This window comes from Balaenoptera borealis (genome assembly GCF_965194805.1).
Source record: "Balaenoptera borealis genome assembly, chromosome: 3".
In the NCBI taxonomy this organism is placed as follows: Eukaryota; Metazoa; Chordata; class Mammalia; order Artiodactyla; family Balaenopteridae; genus Balaenoptera; species Balaenoptera borealis.
The window spans coordinates 132,862,136-132,881,654 of record NC_138866.1 but is presented as its reverse complement, the minus strand read 5'-3'; the positions used below and the strand labels follow the sequence as shown (position 1 = coordinate 132,881,654).

The 19,519-nt window shown below is 36.3% G+C and overlaps 1 protein-coding gene across 1 annotated transcript in view; it reads right to left on the bottom strand.

Annotated features, from left to right (window-relative positions):
* The window catches only part of GABRG3 (gamma-aminobutyric acid type A receptor subunit gamma3), a 572,166-nt gene that overhangs the window by 297,240 nt on the left and 255,407 nt on the right, over positions 1–19,519 (bottom strand). The gene's annotated exons all lie outside the window — the stretch shown is intronic.

Below are 19,519 nucleotides of genomic sequence, written 5' to 3'. Positions count from 1 at the left end.
GTTCTCAGAGAGAGAAGTTACCAAGCCACTGAAAAAACAGCAGGATGCTGTAAAAAAGGAATATTTCAAGAACAAGAAAGATCCTTTGGAAATCAAAAAAAAAAAAAAATCCATAGATGTTAGATAAATTTGGAGGAATTTCCCAAAAACTATTTCAAAAAATGATATATAAATAAAAATAATAGAACATAAAATAATATGTAATATATAATTGTAGTATAAAAGAGAAAATTAATTACATCAAAGAAATAATTTATCAAAGAATTAATACAAGACAAAATTTCCAAATCAAAAGACTTGACTTCCCAGATAGTTAAGACTTGCCTAGTGCATGGTACAGTAAAAGAAAAGAAAGTAGGCAATACCCATATTTAAAATATATCATCAGAAATTCCAGAATACAAGGGGGAAAAGAAACTTGCTGTTTGGGGCAAGAAGCAATCACAATCAAATGAGCACCCATAAGGACAGGGTAGAACTCATCCATAGCAATTCAGCAATCAAGCCAGCTTGCACAACTCTGAGGGGAAATTATTTCCAACCCAGGAGAGTGAGGGTAAAGATATCCAAGGTTTCCAACATGCAACGTTCCTCAGGAAGTTCCTGGAGAATGTACTCCACCAAAATAAGGAAACAGAATGACCAAGATCAGGAAGATCTGATTTGGAGATGAGGAAGTCAACACAGGAAACAAAGGAAGGGGTTTTGTGGGATGATGGTGCAGGGGGGCTCCAGGTCCACAGATGAGGGACAACAATCAGAGAAATATGGCCAATAAGGGCTGTCTGAAGCATTCAAACCTATGGAGAGGATCTTATGGTTCCATCAGAGTTGCTGATAAAACACTGCAGTGCTAGGATAAAAACACTAAATTTTTTTAAAAGGAAGAAATTATCTCCCGGACAAACAGAATTTATGCCCCCCTCAACTCTGCAAAAAAGTAAGTAAATCACACTAGAACATTCTGCAGAGTTCAGTACTTCTATATTTATAACATTGGAAGCAGGGAATAAGCATTTCATCAAATTGTATTTTGTAATTGTTTGGGGAGGATGAGGGCAGGGAAGGACACGTAGAGGAGGGCTGTTAGTAGAAGAGAACTAAATTCTAGTTTTCGCCAGTAGGCATCACTATGTATTGTCTTCCACTAACTAATCCAAAAGTTTTCATACCAGGATATTACAAAGAACATGAAGGTAAGTAACAGAAGGAACTCCTCAAAGAATGAACAGTGGACTCAAGTCAGACAGGGTGGAGCATGAGGCAAATACATTTTTCTTTTTTAAGTCTTTTAGTAGTATTTTACTCTTTAAGGTATGAAAATTAAATTCCATTAATGAACATAAATTTTAAAGTAATGAAGACGATAAAGAGGAAGAAGTGGGGGAGAAGAGATAGTGAAGGGGGAGGGTGGAAGGGGAGGAGAGGGTGGGAGGGAGATGCAAAGGGCGAGAAGGGGAAAAGGGAAATAAAAAAGAAAGTCCTTGGTTGTTGCATAAACAAAGTGAGTTTGGAGAGATAACTTCACATGACTTCATTACTAAAATGACCTATATAATAAAATAGGCATTTTGATGGGAATAGGATGGCAGTGAGCATTGAGGAGGGACATGCAGGTTATAAGGACGATGTCTTTCAAACCAGAGAGAAATGAAAGAACATTATCAGAATAAATTAATATTTAGGTGGCATTTCTACATATGAGACATTTTAGCAGTAAAATATTTTCATCTAATAAAGGAGGTATTCCCCAAGTGACATGGTTTATAAGGGAAATAATGGAGGTTTTATTTTCCTTTTTTTGGCACATATCTGACAAGAATGCCATTTACTTGTTATTAAATTTTTAATAGATAAACAGTAGTTTATTCTAACCTCTGGCACATTATTTAAAGGGGAATTCAGTGCAGGTCCACAGCTAGGAAAAAATAATATATAACACTCAGAATCCATATGGAAATAAGTATGAGTAGCATAATTTCATTTTATTACTTTTTATTTATAAGTAGATAAAATGATTAATACAAAGCAAATTTAAACAGTATTTGTAGGTATAATTTGAAAGTAAATGAAAAACCCCATTGAGGAGAGCATGGAATAAGGGGAAATAAGAAGTCTTTACTAGAATTATTCCTTCAAGGACTCCTAGGTGCAGGATCTGTTGAGCTCTGATGAATATGTGCTCAGCACCAAATGACAGGAACGTCATGTCCACTGTCCCTGGGAGTTGTGTTTCCACTGCTGTCCTGCTTCCTTCAGTGGCTAATTCATGATTTTAAATATATCTTCTTTCTATCTCCCTCTTCTCCTGTAATTTACCCCAAACTAACACTCGACTTTCCATATGAACCTCTAAGCCAGGTCTTATTCCTCACAGCTATATTTCCCATTCCCCCTGCATTCCAGAAGCTCCTGTGACCTGCAAATCTCACCTGGCCCAACAGGACAGAGGGAAAGGCCCATGGGTCTCGCTCACTGTATTATCCCCTGCTGGCACAAAGGAGATGCTCAGTTAATACTTGTCAGCTAAGAACATATGAACTCCACTCCCTTTGTTCAGGAAAGTAGTAGGAATTCCACGCAGTGTGGGCAAATGCAGATGAAGGAAGCAGGTAGTGATTTATATTCAGCAAGAGTGTTCTATGCACAGGAAATCTGAGGAGCCATGATGAGAAATTCTGACACTGCACACATGGTCTTACACATTCTGCCCTGTACACAGTGATATCTCACTATAGTTATAATTACAATGGTGAGCACATGGATACCTAATATTAGAATATACTGATATAAGAATTATTACTATTACAAGGCAAGTAATATTATCCCCAGTTTACAGATAAGGAAATAGAAATGCAGGAAGATTAATAACTTACCCAGTGTCACATAGGCAGTAATGGCCAAACTAGAATTTGAACCCAGGTCTGTCTGCCCACATTCTAAGTTTGGGATTTACCTGAACACAGGAGTAAGTATCTCAAGTACCTTCAAAGTTCAGATTTATAATAACAACGTGAGAACCAGAGGTATACACAAGAGTGAACACAGCAGTTGTGATGAACCAGGAAGTTCAGGATGAGCCTAAGGGAATTCAGATCCATTATTTTTAAATCCACTGTGTTTTCAAATGAAACACTACTGCTGGTTTTTTTGTTTTTTCAGTCAGTTTATGGTCCCTGTGTTCAAATCTTGAAATGTTTGCATTTCTTTTGTTACATTTGAGGCAAACTATCACATTGGAATAAAAATTTTAGTGCCATAAAGGTGAGGGTTTTTTTTAACCCTGTTTAAATCATATAATTTTGCAAAGCATAATTCTTGAAAAGTATTTATAATCTTTTTTCCTCCAAAATATTTCCATCTTCCACTCCAAGCATGCAGTAATTGAATTCTAATTATCATATTTCTGAAGTGGAACAGAAGCATATATTACAGAAAACAGACTGGAAAAAAATCATTTTTTTTACAGTGCAGTATTACCTAACCAAAAGTGCAAGTAATTTTGCCAATAATATATGCTTCTGTTCCACATCAGAAACACGATTCTTTCTCCATTGAAGTGGAGAATAAGGAAGTTGAGACTCTGTCATCTCCTATAGCTTCTGCATTTGGAAAAGAATGTCCTTACATGTACATTATACACTTAGATAAGAGGTAGGTAGGAAAATGGTGGGATGGAATTACTTGTCAAGTGTGGACTTTTTTTTAATGGACAAACTACTACAAACTACAAACTACTACAAACTACTTAAACCTATAATAGAAAATAAAACACTCCAAAACATTTAATTTTATCTGTAGCCCACAGCTCCAAATGTATATAGCCTTATCCTTGCACAAAAATGTGGTCACTTAGAGTGAAAACAGGAAAACAAACCCATCTTCTACTAAAACCAAAACTTGCCTTGACGGGAAAAGGGTGAGCTGGGGGAAAAAATCCATCTCTGGGAAGAAGCAAGAGACATACTTACACATATTTCTCTAGAAATCCCTGGATATTATCTATAAAACAAACATGAGAAGACTGTGAAAAGTAGAGAGAAGAAGGCAGACCCCCCCCCCCCAGGGCATCAGGACACAAGGAAAGGCCCAGTGGTTAATTCATTGGGGTGACGTAGCCTAGACTTGGAGCTGAAGAAGCCAGCAACTCAAAAACATCATAAACACCACAAAAGTCTGTTCTTTCTAGCTAAAGAACCAGTAAAGGGGCAGCTAGAATACTTTTAAACAATAATTGCTCTATTTTACCCAAACACAAGAGAAAAACTGTGGAATTAGCCTGACCCATGCCAACAAAGATGAGTGGGGAGACTTGACATCCAACCTTGCCAGGCTATCATAATATGCCCCAAACCTCAACCCCGTGACTACGGTAATGTCAGGGAAGGCTGAGTAGAGAGACAGGACTTTCATTCCCATCATACATTGGGAGCTTCCCCTCCCAATGGTATGACTGGAGATGACATGGCAAGGAGACACTTCTATGCCTCCAGCCAGTTAGGTATCAGTAGCAGTCAAGTGGGAATTCAGGACATCCAACTCTACCCGGCAGTAATTAGAAGGCTCAGCCTTCTGGTGTCAAGGGATGCCAAGTAAGAAACCAGGACTTCTACAACTCGGAATTAATGAGGTGACACCCTAACCCCTCCTCTGCTGGAGTGGTGTTGGGGAAAAATAGCTAAAACAAAAAGGTTAATTACACAGTTTCATAACATAGTACCTAAAATGCCCAGGTTTCAGTTAAGAAACACTCATCATACCAAAACCAGGAAGATCTCAAACTGAAAGAAAAAAAACAACCAATAGATGCCAAAACTGAGAAGACAGATGTTAGAATTATCTGACAAAGATTTTGTCAGGTGAAAGCAGTCATCATAAAAATGCTTCATTGAGCAATTATCTATATACCTGAGACAAGTGAAAAAATAAAAAGCATAAGCAAAGAAATGGAGAGACTCATAGAAAATATAAAGAAGACAAATGAATGTCAGAACTGAAAGATGAAATATCTAAAATTAAAAAGAAAACTCATTGATGGGTGCAACAACAGAATGGAGGGGACAGGGGAAAGAATCATGAAACAGAATACAGAACAACAGACATTACACAGTCTGAAAAATCAGAGAGAAAACAGACTGGAAAAAATGATCAGATTTTCAGGGACCTGTGAGACTATAATAAAAGATCTAGTGTTCATGTCATTGGAGTCTGGGAAGCAGAGGAGAAACAGAGTGGTGACGAAAAATTACTTAAAAAATATAGGCTGATAACTTCTTAAGTTGTCAAAAGACATAAGCCTACATAATAAGCTAGGCAAACCAAAAGCAGAATAAGTGCAAAAAAATGTAAACTACAACCAAAAATATGTACTATGACACATCATAGTAAAATTTCTGACAAATAAAATTTTTAAAATCTTAAAAACAGTGAAAAGGATACTTTATCTATGGGGAAAAAACAATTTGAGTGACAGTGAATTTCTCATCAGAAATCAATGTGGTCACATGCAAGAAGTACAAATTTTTCAAATACTGAATAAAAAGAACTCTATAACCTTATATTCAGCAAAAGTAACCTTTAGGAATGAAAAGGGAATAAAGACATTTTGGACAAAGAAAATCTAAGAAATTTTGTCACCAGCAGATCTATCTTAAAAGAATGGCTAAAGGAACATATCTAAACAGGAAGAAAACTATTGAAAATGAAATCTTAGAACATCAGGAAGAAAGGAAGCACACAGTTAGTAAAAAACATAAAAAATACAATTGATTTTCCTTTTTCTCTTTGGTTTTCTGTCTGATGGTGGATGCAGAAAATATGATTCTTTCTTATGTATGTTCATAAAATATTAAGACAATTTTATTATAAACTAGGGAGGATAAAAGGATGTAAAGGAGGTACAGTGTCTATATTCCACTTAAATTGGTAAAATTATGACACGAGTAAACTGTGATAAGTTTACATATTTAATATAAGATTTAGAGCAACCACTGAATGCATACAAAAATCAATACACATAAACACTATAGATAAACAAAAATGGAATTCTACAAAAGCTCAAATAACCTGCAGAAAGGCAGAAAATGGAAAACAAAAAACAGGAAGAGCAAACAGAAAACAAAACACAAATGGTAGACAAATCTTAACAAATTGAAAATAACATGAAATGCAAATGGTCTAATAACATCAATTCAAAGATAAGATTGGCAGAGTGGATTAAAAAACATGAACCAATTACGGTTCACTTAAAACAATTCAACAACATAGGTACGTTAAAAAAGGATAGAAAAGGTATATCATGCAAAAGATAATAAATAAAATGCTGGAATGTCTACATTAACATCAGATAGAGTGGACTTCAGTGTAGATTTTCATAATGGTGAAAGTTTCAATCCACCAAGAAGACATAACAATTGAAAATATGAATGCACCAAACAACAGAGCTATAAAATATGTGAAGTAAAAATGATAGAACTGAAAGGAAAAATAAATAAACTCACTATTACACTTGATGACTTCAATATCCCTCTCTCAACATCTGAGGAAACAACTAGGCAGGACATCAGCAAGGATACAGACAAACTCACCAATGTCATCAGCTAACAGGATCTAATCAACATTATGGAATAAGCCACCCAACACAAAAAGAATATACATTCTTTTCAAGTACCCACAGAATATATACCAAGAGAGACCATATGCTGTTTGATAAACTCAACAAAGATAAAAGTATAGAAATCATATAGAGTACTTTCTATAATCACAATAGAATTAAACTAGAAATCAATAACAGATAGAGCTCCCAACAATACACATCTAAGTGGTCCAGGGGACAAAGAGGAAGCCTGAAGTGAAATTTTAAAAATACACATATATGCAAATAAAAATAAAAATACAACATCAAAACCTGTGGGATGAAGTTAAAACAGGTCTGAGAGGAAATTTATAGAATTAAATGCATACATTAGAAAAAAGAGTAAAAAAATAAATTATCTACAATTCCAAATTTAAAACCTAGAAAGAGAGGAAAAATAAGCACACAATGTTTAAAAGGAAGAAAACAAGAAAAACAGCAGAAATCAATGAAACAGAACACACACATGAGAAAAATAGATAAAATCAGTTGAAATAAAGAACTCTGAAAAGATAAGGAAAGTAACAACTTTGATTTAAAAAAGAAAAAAAAGAAAATACAGATTACAAAAATGGGGATTTTCACTACAGACCCTGCAGACACAAAAATATAATAAGACAATACTATGAACACTTCATATAAATACTTGACAAATTAGATAAATGGATGAATTGTTTAAAACCAAAATACACACTACTACAACTAGCCCAATAAGAAATAGATAAATTGAACAGCTCTGTAATTATTAAGGACATTGGATTCTTAATTTTAAAATTTCCAAAAAAGAAAACTGCAGGGCCAGATGGTTTCACAGGAAATTCTACCAAATATTTTAAAACAATCAATATCAATTACAGACAAGGCTTTTGAGAAAATAGAAAAGGAATACTTCTAAATTAATTTTATGAAGAGCAAGCATTACTCTGATACCAAAACCAGACAGAAAATTAAAAAAAAGAAAATTATAAACCAATATTCCTCATGAGTATACGTGCATAAAACTTAAAAACGTGTAAGCAAACAGAAATAAGCAATACACAAAAAGAATTATAGACTAAGAGCAAATCCCAAGGATGCAAGGCTGGTTTAATATTTGAAAATCAAGTAACGTAATCTAGCATATTAACAAGCTAAAGAAAGAAAATCATATGATCACATCAATCGGTGCAGAACAGGTATTTGACAAAATACAATACTCTTTCTTAGTATAACCTCTCAGCCTAAGTTTTCTTCTAGGAGTTTCATGGTCTCTGGGCTTAAATTTAAGTCTTTAATCCATTTTGAGTTTATTTTTGTATATGGTGTGAGAAAATGTTTTAATCTCATTCTTTTACACGTAGCTGTCCAGTTTTCCCAGCATCACTTATTGAGGAGACTGTCTTCCCTCCACTGTATATTCTTGAGAATGCTTCCACATGCCATTGTGCAGATTCCCAAACTCCATGAGAACAGAGGCTCATTTGTTTGGGACTTCACCCTATGTATCTCTTCATCTGGCTGTTGGAAAACTATTGTCAGGCAAGGAGTCTCTTCCATTCTGCCTTATTGCAATCGACCAAAAATCTATTTCACGCAAGTAGTGTAAAGCACTTCACTACCTGGAAGGTCTGCAAAGAAGCTATGTTGGGGAGTGAAGTAGGAGAATTGGCTTCCTCAGTCTTCAATTCATTATTCCTAGGAGAGCTATGAAAAAGAGAGAACCTTGCATGTAAAAGTCATGTTTAGGGCAGAGCGCAGTGATGGAGACAAGATGGCAGAGTAAAGAACGTGAGCTCACCTCTTCTTATGAAAACACCAAAAGCACAACTAACTGTTGAACAACCATTGACAAAAAAAGCAATGGAACCTACCAAAAAAGATAGCCTACATTGAAAGACAAAGAAGAAGCCACAACAAGGTGGGGCGCAACTGCAATAAAATCAAATCCCATACCCACCTGGTGGGTGACCCACAAACTGACAAATAATTATACCACAGAAGCTCTCCCACAGGAGTGAAAGTTCTGGGCCCCACGTCAGACTCCCCAGCCTGGGGGTCTGGAAATGGGAGGAGGAGCCCCAGAGAATCTGGCTTTGAAGGCCAGTGGGGTTTGATCACAGGAATTCCACAGGACTGGGGGAAACAGAAACTACACTCATGGAGGGTGCACAAAAGGTCTTGTGCACATCAGGATCCAGGGAAAAAATCAGTGACTTCATAAAAGCCTGGGTCAGACCTACCTGCTGGTATTGGAGGGTCTCTTGTGGAGGTGGGGGGCAGCTCACTGTGGGGACAAAGACACTGGCAGTAGTAGTTCTGGGGAGTACTCATTGGCATGAGTCCTCCCGGAAGCTGCCATTTTCTCACCAAGACCTGGCTCCACCCAACAGCCTGTAGGCTCCAGTGCTGGGGCACCTCAGGCTAAACAACCAACAGGGTGGGAACACAGCCCCACCCAACAGCAGACAGGCTGCTTAAAGTCTTCCTGAGCACACAGCTGCCCACTAAACACACCCCTTGAGCTGGCCCTGCCCACCAATGGGACAAGACCCAACTCCACCCACCAGTGGGCAGGAACCAGTCCCTCCCACCAGGAAGCCTGCACAAGCCTCCTAGATAGCCTCACCTGCCAGGGGGCAGATAGCGGAACTACAACTGTGCAGCCTGTGGAACAGAAACCGCCATCACAGAAGGTTAGACAAAATGAGACAGCACAGAAACATGTCCCAGAGGAAGGAACAAGATAAAACCCCAGAAGAACAACTAAATGAATTTGAGATAGGCAATCTATATGAAAAGTAATTCAGAATAATAATAGTAAAGATGATCCAAGATCTCAGAAAAAGAGTGGAAGCACAGATCGAGAAGATACAAGAAATGTTTAATAAAAACCTAGAAGAACTAAAGAACAAAAAAACAGAGATGAACAATACAATAACTGAAATAAAAAATACACTAGAAGGAATCAATAGCAGAATAACTGAGGCAGAAGAATGGAAAAGTGAGCTGGAAGAAAGAATGGTGGAAATCACTACTGTGGAACAGAATAAAGAAAAAAGAATGAAAAGAAACGAGGACAGCCAAAGAGACCACTGGGACAACAATAAACACACCAACGTTCACATTATATGGGTCCCAGAAGGAGAAGAGAGAGAGAAAGGACCTGAGAAAATATTGGAAGAGATAATAGCTGAAAATTTCCCTAACATGGGAAAGGAAATAGTCACCCAAGTCCAGGAAGTGCAGAGAGTCCCAGGCAGGATAAACCCAAGGAGGAACAAGCCAAGACACATAGTAATCAAACTGAGAAAAATTAAAAGACAATTTGTGAATGTACCATACTGTTTTGATTACTGTAGCTTTATAGCATATTCTGAAGTCTGAGAGCATGATACCTCCAGCTCTCTTCTTTTGTCTCAAGATTGCTTTGGTTATTCAAGTTCTTTTGTGGCTCCATATAATTTTAGAATTATTTTTTCTATTTCTGTGAAAAAATGTCATGGGTATTTTGATATGGATTGTATTAAATCTGTAGATTGCTCTGGATACTATGGACATTTAACAATATTAATTCTTCCAATCCCTGAACATGGGATATCTTTCCATTTATTTGTATCATCTTCAAGTTCCTTCATCAATGTCCCATAGTTTTCAGAGTATAAGTCTTTCACCTCCTTGGTTAACTTTATTCCTAGGTATTTAAAACTCCTAGAAGAAAACACAGGCAGAACACTCTTTAATATAAATCATAGCAATATTTTTTGGATTTGTCTCTTATAGCAAAAACAAACAAAACAAACAAAACAAAAACAAATAGAACCTAATTAAATGTAAAAAGCTTTTGCACAGCAAAAAACAAACAAGCAAAAAAATCAACAAAACAAAAAGACATCTACTGAATAAGAGAAAATATTTGCAAATAATATGACCACTAAAGAGTTAATATCCAAAATATATAAACAGCTCATACAACTCAATACCAAAAAACAAACAACTCCTTTAAAAAATGGGAAGACCTGAGTAGACATTTTTCCAAAGAAGGAATACAGATGGTAAACAGTTACATGAAAAGATGCTCAACATTGCTAATCATCAGGGAAATGCAAATCAAAACCTCACATCTGTCAGAATAACTATCATCAAAAAGAACACTATCTGCTATTTCCAAATGTTGGTGAGGATGTGGAGAAAAGGGGACCCTAGTACACTGTCTGTGGGAATGTAAATTGGTATATCCACTATGGAAAACAGTATGGATGTTCCTCCAAAAATTAAAAATAGATCTGCCATATATTATCCAGCAACTCCACTCCTGGGTATATATCCAAAGAAAACAAATATACTGATTTGAAAAGTACATGCACCCAATATTCAAAGCAGTACTATTTATAATAGCCAAGATATGAAAGCAACCTAAGTGTCCATCAACAGATGAATGGACAAAGATGTGGTATATATATATATACACACATATATATATGTATATATATATGTATATATATGTATATATATATATATACACACACATACATACACACACACACACATATATATGATTATTACTGAGCCACAAAAAAGAATTAAATATGCCATTTGCAACAATATGGATGAACTTGGAGGGATTATGCTTAGTGAAATAAGTCCAACAAAGACAAATAATATATGTTATCACTCATATGTGGAATCTAAAAAATAAAACAAATGAGTGAATATAACACAACAGAAACAGTCTTACAAACGTACAGAACAAACTAGTGGTTACCAGTGAAGAGAAGGAAGAGGAGGGCAATATAGGGAAAGGGGATTAAGAGGTACAAAATACTATGTTAAAGTAAGCTATAAAGATATATGGAGAAATACAGCCATTATTTTATAATAACTTTAAATGTAGTAATGTAGCATAACCTATAAAAATACTGAATTACTATGTTGTATACCTGAATCTCATATAATAATATTAACTAAATATATTTCAATAAATAACCTCTCAGAAAACTAGAACTTGCTCAACTTGATAAACAACATCTACAAAATACTTATAGCTACTATTACTTAATAATGAACAGCTAAATCCTTTCCCCATAAAATCAGCAGCAAAGCATGTCCACTCTCACCACACATATTCAACATACTAGTGAAAGTTCTAGCCAATGCAACAAGGTAAGTAAAGGAAATAAAGGGTATACACATTGGAAAGTAATAAATAAAACTGTCCTGATTTGCAGATGATATGATTGTCTACATATGATGGAAATCCCGAAGAATGGACAAAAAAAACTCCTTATAAAATAATGAGTGAGTTTAGCAAGGTCTCAGGATACCAGATGACTACACACACAAAAAAATTATATCTACATGCAAACAAAGAACATGTGGAAACCAAAATTAAAAATACAACAGCATTTATAATCCTTCTTTTATAAAACAAAATATTTTGGATTCCAGTTTTACTTCTAACATATAAAAAGCTTGAAAGTCCTCACTGGTCCTTGCAACAAGAATAAAGCCCAACAACTAGAATCAATGACTTCTCTTGGAGCCATTGGATAACGGAGATTGTAAGACTCCAAAAGTGAGGTTGCAGCCACCCCAAAGTCTGAAGATACAGGTGAACACAGATAATTAGAGCTGATGAGTAACTTACCTAGAGTAGAAGCCACTGAGCCAGAAATTGGTAGGAACACAAAGTTGGAAGCTGAGTGTGGACTAGTATGTAAATGAGACATTCCTGGGGGCTGCAGTCTTAAAAGAACCATCACACTCTCATGGGTCTTACAAAACTTCAGGAACCTCCCCAGGATCTCATGGCGATGTATTAAAAAAATGTCCCTCTGTCTCTGGCAGTGGTAAGGGAAAAGAAATCATTGTGAAATACGACGAGAGTGTTCTCCACAACCAAGGCCTACTTTCCAGAAGAAAAGACTTTACCAGAGCCTTATCCCCACTATGGGAAAGGTCAATTACCCAACTCCTGCCCTGTGTACTTTTCCTCTCTTACCTCCTAAAGGAGTTGGTGGGAGGTAAGAAACAATTATGAATATCACAGCCTAGTGACACAGGGCCACTAAAGACAGATTAATCATAAGATAATAGAACACTTTCCCTTTCTCTCACCTTACTAACACCTCCAACGTGGCTTCAATATAATAACATTGGATTGCAGCTGAAAGTGTTGCAAGGCACTAAGTCTACCTTTGGAAGGCCAAAGACAGAAAGGGAGACCAATACAGAATTTGGAGTCCCTGTTACCTATAGCTACAGTAAATATTAAATAAACTCAGTCCAACTACTAGCCAGATTAACATAAAACCTCACTCTGAAAGCTCATTTGCCCTCAGTGCCTATTACCCAATAAATGTCTGCATTTCAACTAAAAATTACAAGTTGTACTAACAGACAAGATAAAACACAATCTGAGAAGCAAAGGAAGTATGAGAAGTAATTCAGATATGCCACAGGTTTTGGAATTATTGAAGAGGGAATTTAAAATAATTATGATTAACATAAAGGGCTGTAAAGGAAAAAGTAGATTATATGGGTAATGTAAGCAAACTTCAGAAAACTAAAGTAAACAAAATATTGACAGAAGCCAGAGAGCAGAAAAAATTAAATATGTAGGTGTAAGTCTAATACAACATGTACAGGATTTTTATGTTGAAAACATACAACATATATTTCATCAAGTCTATGAAAGAAATTAAAGATCTAAATAAATAGAAAGACATATCATGTTTATGGATTAGAAGAGTCAACATAGTAAAGATGTCTTCTTTCCAAACTGATACACAAGTTTAACACAATTCCCATAAAAATCTCTACAAGATAATTTCATATACATAAATACACTTATTCTAAAAATTATATGTAAAGTCAATGAAACTAAAACAGATCTGATAATGAAGAATAAAGTAGGAGGAACCACTCTACATAATATTATGGCTACTATATATAGCTACTCTAACCAAGACCATATGGCATTGCCAAAGTGTAGACATAGATCAATGTAACAGAATAGAGAATCTACAATAGAAGGAGCCCACATATACAGTCAACTGAGTTTTGACAATGGTACAAATGCAATTCAATGAAAATAAGGGAGCATTTCCAACAAAGACTCATGGAATAATTAAATATTCATAGGCAAAAAAAGAACCTCAAATTAAACTTCAAACCTTATACAATATAACCCCCCAAAGATCATAGATTTAAAGGAAAAAATTTAAAAATTTTTATAATTTAAAAAATTATAAAAGGAAAATTGAATTGTATGGTATTTAGTTGGTATCAGAGAATTGCTGGAAAACATCGACAGAGAAATTATTTCTAGAATATATAAAGAACTCTTATAATTCACTGCTTTAAAAAAAAATCCAATTAGAAAATGGATGAAAGACACAAAGAGACATTTAACACTGATGAAAGAAATCAAAGAAGATCTAAAAACATGGAATGACACACAATTTTTATGAATTGAATGACTCAACATAATGTGTGTGACAACAGATGTGATTCTCTCCAATTTGATACACAAGTTTAATAAAATTCATATCAAAATTTCAGGCAAGATCTTTGTAGGAACAAAGATTATTATAACATTTATATGAAGAGTCAAAGAAACTAGAATAGCTAAAACACTTTTAAAAAAACAGAATAAAGTTAGAGGAATTAACCTACCTGATTTGAAGACTTATTTCATAACTATTGTAAACAAGACTGTGTGGTATTGGTGAAGTGATAGACAAATGGAACAGAACAGTGAATCCAGAAACACACCCACATGTACACACATATGTCTAATTTTTTTGAACATCTTTATTGGAGTATAACTGCTTTACAATATTGTGTTAGTTTCTGCTGTTTAACAAAGTGAATCAGCTATATGTATACATATATCCCCATAACCCCTCCTTCTTGTGCCTCCCTCCCACCCTCCCTATCCCACCCCTCTAGGTGGTCACAAAGCACTGATCTGATCTCCCTGTGCTATGCAGCTACTTCCCACTAGCTATCTATTTTACATTTGGTAGTGTATATATGTCAATGCTACTCTCTCACTTCATCCCAGCTTACCCTTCCCCCTCCCCATGTCCTCAAGTCCATTCTCTACTTCTGCATCTTTACTCCCATCCTGCCCCTTGGATCATCAGAACCATGTTTTTCTTTTAGATTGCATATCTATGTGTTAGCATACAGTATTTGTTTTTCTCTTTCTGACTTACTTCACTCTGTACGACAGACTCTAGGTCCATCCACCTCACTACAAATAACTCAATTTCATTTCCTTTTATGGCTGAATAATATTCCATTGCATATATGTGCCACACCTTCTTTATCCATTCATCTGTTGATGGACACTTAGGTTGGTTCCATGTCCTGGCTATTGTAAATAGTGCTGCAATGAACATTGTGGTACATGTCTCTTTTTGAATTATGGTTTTCTCAGGGTATATGCCCAGTAGTGGGATTGCTGGGTCATATGGTAGTTCTATTTTAGCTTTTTAAGGAACCTCCATACTGTTCTCCATAGTGGCTGTATCAATTTACATTCCCACCAACAGTGTAAGAGGGTTCCCTTTTCTCCACACCTTCTCCAGCATTTATTGTTTGTAGATTTTTTTGATGATGGGGCCATTCTGACCAGTGTGAGGTGATACCTCATTGTGGTTCTGATTTGCATTTCTCTAATGCTTAGTGATGTTGAGCATCCTTTCATGGGTTTGTTGGCAATCTGTGTATCTTCTTTGGAGAAATGTCTATTTAGGTCTTCCGCCCGTTTTTTGATTGGGTTGTTTTTTTGATATTGAGCTGCATGAGTTGCTTGTATATTTTGGAGATTAATCCTTTATCAGTTGCTTTGTTTGCAAATATTTTCTCCCATTCTGAGGGTTGCCTTTTCATCTTACTTATGGTTTCCTTTGCTGTAAAAAAGCTTTTAAGTTTCATGAGGTCCCATTTTTTTAGCTTTGTTTTTATTTCCATTTCTCTAGGAGGTGGGTCAAAAGGATCTTGCTGTGATTTATGTCATAGAGTGCTCTGCCTATGTTTTCCTCTAAGAGTTTTATAGTGTCTGGCCTTACATTTAGGTCTTCAATCCATTTTGAGTTTATTTTTGTGTATGGTGTTAGGAAGTGTTCCAATTTCATTCTTTTACATGTAGCTGTCCAGTTTTCCCAGCACCACTTATTGAAGGGACCATCTTTTCTCCATTGTATATTCTTGCCTCCTTTTCATGGATTAAGTGACCATAGGTACGTGGGTTTATCTCTGGGCTTTCTATCCTGTTCCATTGATCTATATTTCTTTTTTTGTGCCAGTACCATGCTGTCTTGATTACTGTAGCTTTGTAGTATAGTCTGAAGTCAGGGAGCCTGATTCCTCCAGCTCCGTTTTTCTTTCTCAAGATTGCTTTGGCTATTTGGGGTGGTGGTATAAGAATGCTTAACATGAGATCCACCCTCTTAAGTTTTTGAGTTCACAACACAGTATTGTAAACTATAGTTTCGATGTTGTATAGCAGATCTCTAAAACTTATTCTATCTTGTATAACTTTATACCTATTGAACAACATTTCCCTATTTCCCCCTCCCCCATCCCTTACAACCACCCCTGAAATTCTTAAGATACTAAATGAAAAAATCCATTTCTAGTCACATAGTAAGATTTCAGAGCACCAGGAATAAAAGAAATTTCTCAAAGCCTCCAGAAAGAAGAAAAACATTACAAAGAATAATTATTCAGAATGATATTGGAATTTTTAATAAACAAAACTGAAAAACTATGGAACAATGCCTTCATAATCCTGAGTAAAAATGATTTTCAGTCCTACATTGGAGCTTAACCAAGGATTAGGAAGGCCAGGGTAAAGGGGGTCCAATGCCAGAGGGAAGTGAAATTCTTTAGATGATATTCAAGGAAGACCCTTTTATGACAGGTGTTCATCAGGGTTACAGCTCTCCCAGGTCTATAAAAAGTGCCACGTTGCGGGGCCAGGAGTGGGAGATGAGTAAATCACCAGACAGAACTGACTGTGTGGAAAACTCTTCTGAGAGATATATTACAAACTGCTAAGAGTACAGGAACTTTTAGTGATATACTCCAAGGAAATCGAGTCTACAGTAGAAAAAAAAAGTCAATTTTTGACTCCAAGGAAAAACAAAGTGTTTGATGAGAAATGACACTAGCCTAAGAGTGAACAGAATTTACATGGTCAAAAGAATGAAAACTCTTATTATGTGTTTACCCAATTGATATGCATTTACACGGGGAGGGGCAAGGTTGTGGACAGGGGCTGTGAGGTCCCCACAGTCCTCAGCAACCATTACAAAAAGTCAATCATCTGCATCTAAAATTAAATCAAAGAAGTAGAATATGCAGATTATTCTGAACTAGAGAGATAGATATCAGAGAAAATAAAGCTGAAAAAGGTGAAAGTGGTTGCCTCTGGAAAACAGGATTGAGAAAAGAGACGTGATTTTTTGTTATGTTTTAAAGTATTTACAAATAATATAAGGATATGAATAGCAAGTTAAATGAACACAAAATGAAATTTAGGAAAGTAAAGACATTTTCAAAGTGCTGTTGCATTGTCTCCATTTATGGGGGCACAAGATATTATGTCAAATCCTGATAAAGCGCTTTGCCACAGACTCTAGAGCTGTAGACCAATAAGAAGAAAGCAAAAAAAGTTATTTATCTTAAAGATAAAAGCAACCTTCCCCACCCCCACCCCCACCAAAAAAGGAGAGAAAGACAAGATGAAAAAGTAACATGAACACAGTTTCATTTGTCACAGAATACCCATGGTTTTATAAAAGGGAAACCAAATATGCCCCAGAAGTAGTCACAAAGTCCTCCAAATAGAGATGATAAAGTCCTGTAAACTCTGAAAAAAGAGAAAAATAGGGCGTCTGTATTACAAAATAGTCACAGATGTCTCAGCTGTGTTGGCCCCAGTATATTATACATTAGGCTTGGTTGTCCAGAAAGAATGTGCCCAGTGTTTGGAACATCTAATATTAAATGGACATTGCTGTAGATATTACGTCAAAAGAAAAAAACCACATGACCTTGCTCTTACATAAGTAAGGGTTTCAACAATTATGACAGCATAATATGTTTCTTCAGCCATATTTCTTTTTTCAGGACTAGGGAACCACAAGCAAAAACAATAGAGCAATAATGTTATTGAACTACTGTTTCTACTTTAACCTTCAGTCTTGTATTCATCTTCCCTTAAACCACCCAGAATTTGATTTGGAGTTAATTGAGTGAAACTTAGCTTTAATATTCCAAAATTTGTGCTCCCTAGCTTATGAACGGGAATCTTTTCAGTCCAGAGCCCTTGGCTTTCCTCTCACCTATACTGCAGTGACCTGCCTGCTCCTCTTCCCAGGATACTCCATTCCATACGGTTCTTCCTGAATTCATTTGAACATTTTGGTCTTGGTCTTTATTTGAAGACTTTTTCATCAATTGGTTTGCTTTCTCACAATTCTCTCACAAGTTTCCTCAAGCTCTCTGGGAAAGGATCATTCATTTATCCACGAACCTTTGCTTAGCACACACTGTGCTAGGCAACATGCCATTGACTGGAGACGGCTGTAAGAATGAATCTGCAGGGTTATGGTCTAGTGCAGGATGGGGCAAAAACAACTACTACAAGACAGATTAATACATGATACGAAAGATTTGTTAAGGACTAACCTTGGGGGTGTGGGGCCAGAACTCAGAAGAGGCTTTCCTGGGACGTCGATTACTGAATCTAGGAGGTCACAGGCAGGAAGGCCACCCAGACAGAAGTCCAAGGTGTTAAGCCAGAGGAGACCCTTTACAGTCTTGAGTTTGCTGCAGTGAGCAATGCTTAGGGGAAAGTAGTGAAGCTGAGGCTGGATTCAGGTAATGCAGCATCTTGCACATTCCAGGAGGGCATCAGGCCTTTTTTATAGAGAACAGGCAAGTAAGAATCATCACAGTATTTTAATCAGAGGACTGACCTGGAGGAAGGGGAGTCTGAAGGCAGCCCCATCAGCAGCCACCCAAAAGAGAAGGCAAGGGCCTGAGATGCGGGGAGGAAGGAGGAGTGGGGAGGGTGGTCTGCACTTGAGAGAATACGGGTGGGGTAATTGTGATCTACTGACTGAGTTGCCTGATGGGGGGAACCTAAGATTAATTCACATTTTCTAGCCTGGGGAATAAATTTAGAATGTTATATCTAAGAAAATATAAATGAAAAATGCCATCTAAAAAAATTTAAAGAATTGATATCCATTTCCACATAATAAGAACAAGAGGCAGCTAAACCATGATCACATTACAAGAGATCATTTGACTGAGAAATTATGTCTATTATACATGACTAATTCATTTAACATTATCACCTCCTAGTAAAACACAAGGAAAGACGTGCATTCACACAGTCACATTCTAACCCCTAAAGTTAAAACCTATCCATTATCTGAAATTATTTTCAATTATATTCAGATATAATTCAGAAGCATTAGAACATGCAGTCAAAAAACTTGCTCCTGAAAATCACTCTCTCAAAGCTTATATATGTCAATTTCACATTCCATATCAGCCATTATAAAATTCAATCCAAATTTTTACTCTTTGAAGATCTAAATGATTCCCTAACGCAGAAGTCATTTTGTCAAATATTACTTTGCAAGGCCTTAAAAAGAATAAAATCCTTAATCATTGTGTTCATATTTAATGATCACAGCATCTTTTTGACATACGAGGCATGGCTTGAGCTTAAAGGATGGAGCCTGCCATTTCTTTCGCTTCAGGACATTGTGTGGCTATGGACGCCACACTCTCCACTCCCCATGGTGTAGTCAGCTCTTCACAGCTCCCAGTTAGAGGGAAGCAAGGAACAGGCTTACTGAGCATCAACTCAGGGCACAA